Here is a 7,184-nt window from a genome sequence, read left to right as displayed (position 1 = left end):
TGTAAAAGGCAGCCCCATCCAGGAAACACACAGCAAGGCAGACGAGCTCTGAACCAACTCCCATGGCAGAGGACAAAGAGAGCACATCCAGTAAGTCACATTTAGAGAAACAGGACTACACTGGAAAACAGGCCGATCTCCAACACCTTTTAACAAAGGTGTTGATGGCAGCAGCACAGCTGATATTTCTTTCCAGGATGGTGTCACAGCCAAACAGGAACAGACGAGGCAAAGCTACTATGAGAAAAAGCAAAAAGAGCATAACGTTAGAGATTGAACTAACAGATTCTGCAGAGTCCACCTGCCTGTACAATTTCTGAGTATTTTTCCTAATATTCAGAAAATCCCCTCTGTGTAATTGAACTGATTCCTCAGATTAACCAGCTGCAGAGGGGGGACAGCACTGGCTCTGTCCGTGTAACCTTTTCCGACAGCTAAATGGAAACAGATTTCCAGTCATTTATTATCCACTGTCGGCTCACTAAAAACCAATATGACACATGGTAACGAAGCTATCTATGACTGTTAGATCAAGTTGAGGACAGCAGCGTAGCACTGAATAAATCAAGCACCACAAAGGCATAGCCTTACTTTGTCAGGCGTGCTTTACCTCATGCAGTAAACATTCTCCGGAGTGTCTCTGTGTATAGTGTGTGTGTGAATATTATGCATCGTAATGTGAACCTACATTACACTGGGAGCCTCAGAGTCTGCTGGCCCCCTTTGAGCTGTTTTTATTTTTCCATTCTCTCTCCATGGGAAGAATCAAAGCTCCTGCTTTCTTTGTGTGGATTCCTTTTAAGTTATTCTGTTCTCCTCCCAGCGTTTACCTGCAGTAATTGTGACACGAAACATTTCCTGCAGGTAGGAGCTCTGTGTTTGGGAAACAGCAACCCTATAAAAGCAAAGAGCTAAAAGAAAAATGTCCTCATTTTAAACAGATCAGTAGACGAGTTGAGAGTATTTGTTCTTGGCTGAACTCCTTTGCCAATGCTCTGCCTTAAATCTTTTTCATGTTTTCCTATGCCAAATTAAAATTTCTCAAACTGTTGATGATTTGACAGCACAGAAAAGTGCATGATTATAAAACAGAAGGAACGTAAATGGGCCCTTAAACATTTATCTAGAGCTTCAATAGAGTAGTTTAGATTTATGCATTAGAAAGACCCAGTCAAGGTCCAGGGTTAAAGAGACTTAGACTTAGAGTTGTTTAAAAATGCATTCCATTGATGTTATCATCTCCTTCCATTCTGACTGAGGCTGAGCTATTAAAAAAAGGAATTTTTTGACATGCAAAGCTGGTTTAGATATACCTAAAGCAGGGGGTCTCCAACGCTGGTCCTCAAGGTCTACTGTCCTGTAGATTTTAGACACATCCCTGCTCCAACACAGCTAATTCAAATGACACAATTACCACTTGGGCATGCCATCAAGTTTGGTAAAGGCCTGATAACGAGGCATTTATTTCATTCAGCCGTGATTGAGCAAGGATGTACTGTATATAAAACTGCGGGGCAGTAGATCTGGAGGATCACGTCTGGAGACCCCTGCCCTAAAAAAAAAGGTTAGAATGAGATCAATTGTGATTCTACAAAGCCCTCAAATATGGAGGAGGAATACAAATTAAAGCCACTCCTCTGATTTTTTTAAAGTCACTTTTAAACTAAATATCCTTTTCTTAGTCTTTTTCCACTTAACAACTTGTTAGAATAGTTAACAACAATTGGATATTATTCTATAGTAATAATATAATATTCTGTTTTAGAATATAATACAAATGTTCTTAAAGTTTGTAGCTGTAATGTGAAAACAAAAGGAAAAAGTTCAAGAAACACAGAGCTGCAAATGGGTTATTTTTTTTCTCATCTGGTAATTTAGGTTGGCTTTTCCTTTTCTTTCTGCTGTGTTGGTTCTCTAACTTTTCTTGCTGCCCACTTTAGAAGACATTTTAAAGAGAGGAGATACGTCTCCAAGGAGCAGGAATGAGGCAAAAACCATCAAAGAAGGGTTGGCTGACTTTATCGATGTGGATCGTCAGATCAGTAATGAACTGGACTGTTGCTTAGTGGTCCATATCCCTATTTTCAGATGAAAGTAGTTTTCCTTCATTTGAAAACCAATGTCCCTGAGAGTGGGCGAACAGTGGACATTCAGTGATAGGATGCTATGTCATCTAATGCTTCTATATTCTGAAGCCCGCAGTCAGTGCAGTTGTCTATTAGGATATTTTAGAGAACTTTATGCTTCTCTCTACTTTGTAGAGATGTTGATTTCTTTTTTAGCAGGCACCTGTCCACTCCACCAAAGGTCCCAATCGCTGGTTTAATGACCAAGGTGGTAATGTGCTCGATTAGCCAGCAAATGGACCTGAAGATGAGAGATATCCGACCCAACAATACAGATGATCTGATTCGGCTACCAAATCAAACCTAGTCTTCTACGACACCTCAGCAGGAAAAAAAAAAAATCCATGCCATTTTGCAATTACAAAGTAACTTATGTAAAAGAGGCCTAAACAAAGTATTGATTGCATAGAAAAAATTTTCTCTATTTCTATTTAAAAAATCCTTACTGAATGATTTTATGCAATATCTACTTACTGAGACACCGTTTTGCTTTTAATTTCTGTAAGTCAGGATTATGGGAATTACTATTCATTTAGTGCAACAAGATGTGTGTAATGAAATATGTTTCATTTTTGACACTTAGAGATAAAAATACAAAACATAACGATTTTTTATAAGAACCTGTATATTTTTATAATGGTTATTTTGACCTTGGATATTTTAAAGGAAAGTTCTCCCAGGACAAGCTCTTTAAATAACACTTTATTATGTATATGTGTGAAATAACCATTAAACATGACAACAAATTTTGACAGCAATTGTAATCTTACTCATATTAGAGAAGTTGCTTAGGGTTAGGGAAGGCAGCGCTTAGCAAACGGACTCACGTCTCATTGAAGTGGCCCTGAATCATAGTTAGAGAAGCATTTTATACAACTCCAGTATGCCACATCATCACATCATTACATCATAGATGTTTGTAAAAGAGGAGATATCCATGGCTCCAGCCTTATCAAAATATTACATCATGTTCTTAGATCAAGGACAACGCTCTCATTCCATTCCTAAATCTTTTCCACGAACAGAATGAAGATTACTTTTTATCCTGACAGAGGAACTATCCTAATTAGATAAACTACTTGGGAAAACCTTACTTTTGACTCGCAATAAGCAGTAATAATAGGTTTTAACAGACTCATACATGATCAATAAAACAATCCAACAATATTATTCCTTGCAGCAATTTAATCAGTTTTTCTTAGATAACAATATAATGAAATATAAGGAGGTACTAAACTGCATATTGCATGTATTTTAATACATAATACCACAGGAATATTATCCTACTTTTGGACCTTTCTAAATTTACATAACTTGATGTCAGTTCTAGATACAAGTTGCTCTCCATGAAGCCTCCTTTACAACACAAAGCTAAAGTTTCAATAGCCTTCACCATGAAGACCTGCACATTCCATTTGCAATCAAATAGACACTATTACACATTTTAAGTTTCTTTGCAATGGATGTTAAACATTTATTCAACTGATGTACAGCCTGTTTGAGTTTTAATGTTCTCATCAATTCTGTTATTTTGGTTTGTAAATTTAACTTTGCGTATTTCGAGAATCTGGTAAAGATCCAGCAGCTCACCATTTTATCAAGATTGACCATTAAGATGAACAGCATGAGCTTTCATGATTAAGAGCTAGTAGGCAAGTCAACAAATTTTATTTTTACACAAAAATGAATGAAATATAAAAATGTGACGGATGCTACAGTGATCCAATGCTTTTCCTGCTCATTATCTATCATATCATAATCTACTAGTGAGGTCAAAAATATTGATACTCCTAAAAAGTATCAGTACTCAAACGTTGCATCTGGATATAACGCTAAGTTGGTATTGTATCTTTGCTAAAGAAAGCATAGTTTGTGCATTTTTCTATTTTTATTTTTAGTTTTTTAGGTTATTTTTCATTAGAAGAATAATACTTCAGAGAACTTTAAAACATTTTCAAAATGTGCATTATTAGTCATTTATTTTGGATTTATTTGCACTCATTAAACTTTCTGTTGAGAAACCATGTTCCATGTTAAGACCAAAAATAAATGAGTTTTGCATGTTTAAAAAAAACATTTCTTATGCCTTTAACTGTTTTTCTTTTTTTAATTCTCAAGGTATTGAAAACTCAATTCAGCCTTTTTTATAGAGCCCTTTAAAACAAACACAGCTTCCACAAAGCGTTGTACATACAAAGGAAATTGTGTAAAAACTAAAAAACAACTTGAAATAATGAATTAAATAAAATTAAAAAGATCAGATCATTCAAAATAATTTAAAAGAACAAATAAAAACCAACAGCTAAAACAAAACACAAAAACAGAAAGAGTCTCATACTGTAAAAGCCAATAAAGTTTGCTTTAATTCTATTAACCCCAAAGGAAGCAAAGTTCTGTAGATATGCAAATGAATTGATAATAATAAAAAAAACTATGAAAAAAGGACAAATTTGACTAAAGTTTCCAAAACTTCTGTTGTTCTGCAATAGCCAGAACTTTATCCCAATGCCAGTTTAAAAAATATTAAAGCATTTTGTTCTGCACATCAAGGAAACCTCTCGCTCTTTGGTTTGACGTCATCCACTCAAATTAGCAACTCCCATGATAGTTTAAATTTAGTTTTAAAAATTCCATCTTTTATCTGCCGCTTTGGACGTATTGCTTCAGCTTGTGTTTTTAAGGCAGAACAGCAGAGTTAGCAAGTTCCACTGAATTCAGTTCAAACTTGCGTCACTGCGGAAAAACGAGACACGTTGTGCTTCATCTGCACTGAGAGGAATGTGGAGATCAACGGTGGCTCTTCAAAGCTCTGCAAACAATAAGAAACTCTGGAGCACAGAGAAGGAACTGAGATCAGAGAGGATGAGCAGAGTATTCAAAGGGAACTGCATCTGGATCAGTTTCTTCAGCCACTTACTATGAAGAGGCCAGTGTAGATATGACAAAGTTGAAAAGCCTTAATATGATCAGACATGAGCTTACACGTCATAAAAATGTGGTTTCAGTTAGTACCACTACAGGATGACAGGCATAGATCAGACTATGGGTTTAGATGCAGAACTACTGCATTTTTCAGACTCTGCAAGACTATGTGTGAGTTTTTACAGTCACAACAAACCAACTCTGAATTATAAGAAAAACAGTAGTCTTCATTTTTTTCTTTTTGCCCCATCAACAATCACCTCAGTCTTTTACAGACTCCAGGACAGTCCTGTATTTAGCTCTGTCTATCGAATTATTGAATCTAAGCTTCCTTGTTCCTGCTTAGGAATAGCATCCCCTCAGCATGATGCAGCCAATACCATGTTCTCATCTGACCAGAGCACCTACTTGGAATAGAATAAAAATAGTTTTATTTTCACACAGTGGGGAAATTTGGATGTGACAGTGGCAAAAACGACCAGAAGGCAAACAGGGGTACACAGAACTAAATAATATGAAAAAAGAAGGAAATTGTGAGGTTAAACTGCGCAGCAGCAAAGAAAAACACTTGATTCTTCATGTTTGCTGTGTCTACTGTCACCGGCGACATCTTATGCCTTCTTTTAACAGCAGCTTTCTCCTAAGACAATTACAAAAAGCCAGATCTGTGGTGTGCAACTGTTAGAAGATTCTCCCCCCTGAGCTCTGAATAATTCCAGCTCCTCTACTTTAGGTGCACCATTTTGGTGAATTTCCAGTTCTATCATACTGTTTTTGAATTTTCAGATGAGGGATAGAAAGGTTTTCTCTGGGATTCTTACAGTGATTTTATTGATTTTATTCAGGGGTGTTAAATAAATGGGGGTTAATTGAATTCATGACACTTGTTTCAGATTTTTATCAGTAAAAATCTGGCAAAAAAAATCCAAACATAACACAAATCCTTTTGCTTCCAAATAAACAATAAAGAGCCATTTTTTGTTAGTCTGGATAAGACAGATCAAAGTCTGCTGTATTGATGTAATAAAACAACCAAAGGGTCTGAATGCTTTAGGAAGGAACAGTGATCTGTAGTCATGCCACCTCTATGTCTGCTTGCATCTACTTACACTGCAACAATTGGCTGTTAGGCAGCTGGCAGCACATCCTTCCTTATGCAAGGCCTGATGCTGATGACCATGAAAACAGTTTTCCTCCTTGTCATGATCTGACCTTTTGCTGATAAATGTATCCTATTAAATGCTGATTTTCAGATAAAAGACAATTAGCCTTCTCTGTGGCCTGCATCCTTCATGTCTAAATCCTGCTTCACAGGATATACTGAATGTTATTTGTACCTGTTGGGGATAGAAGAGTTAATCTGCACTGCTTTTGTTGGAGGAATACAAAACGAATATTCCTCCATCCTTTTCTAAATATAAGTCCCTACATTACCTGTCATCGTGAATGTAACAGTGGAGAAGACTTCAGCCATAAAAACATGCCTCCTATAATTACGGATGATGCAGCATGTCTGGGGAGGGGAAGCATGATGGTGTGGGGCCGCTCAATATCAAATGCCATGCACAAGGAAAAAAAAAAACAGAAAAAAAACAACAAAGCATCAGCATGATTGGGTTTATTAAAAGCTCTCTTGTCTGGTGCCACGGCTCTGTGATTGATCTCCTTTGACGTGTCCTTTTACCCCATGTCACATTAATAAACTATCTGTCTGACTGACAGACTGCTTGCTCTTCAGACAGCCGCAGAGGGAGAGGAGAGTAGGAGCAGAGAAGGAAGAAAGGGGGGGGGGCTCCAAATACGAGCCTTTCATTGCCAGAATGTCATCTTTATTGCTCATTATCATCGACGGAGAGTCCAAGTCAAGATATTCATCACATTCATCATATCAGCAGAGTCTATTAGGGTGACATTATACAACTCTTCTCTTCCATGACAAAACTCACTTTGCAGGCTTTTATCTTCTCCAAGACTCCAGTGAGTTTAAACAGCTTGGAGTGTCCTTTAGGCTATATTACCCAGAGCAATACAGACTCTCCTTTATTCTTGTGCTGCTTCGGCTCGATGTTCTTAAAGCCAGGAGGAGGACTGCACTGTGCATAAAACCATGGTGGGGCTTCAGCACCAATTTATGAC

The sequence above is a fragment of the Cyprinodon variegatus genome, unplaced genomic scaffold, assembly GCF_000732505.1.
Source record: "Cyprinodon variegatus isolate N-32 unplaced genomic scaffold, C_variegatus-1.0 Scaffold25, whole genome shotgun sequence".
In the NCBI taxonomy this organism is placed as follows: domain Eukaryota; kingdom Metazoa; phylum Chordata; class Actinopteri; order Cyprinodontiformes; family Cyprinodontidae; genus Cyprinodon; species Cyprinodon variegatus.
This window is presented reverse-complemented; position numbering follows the sequence as displayed.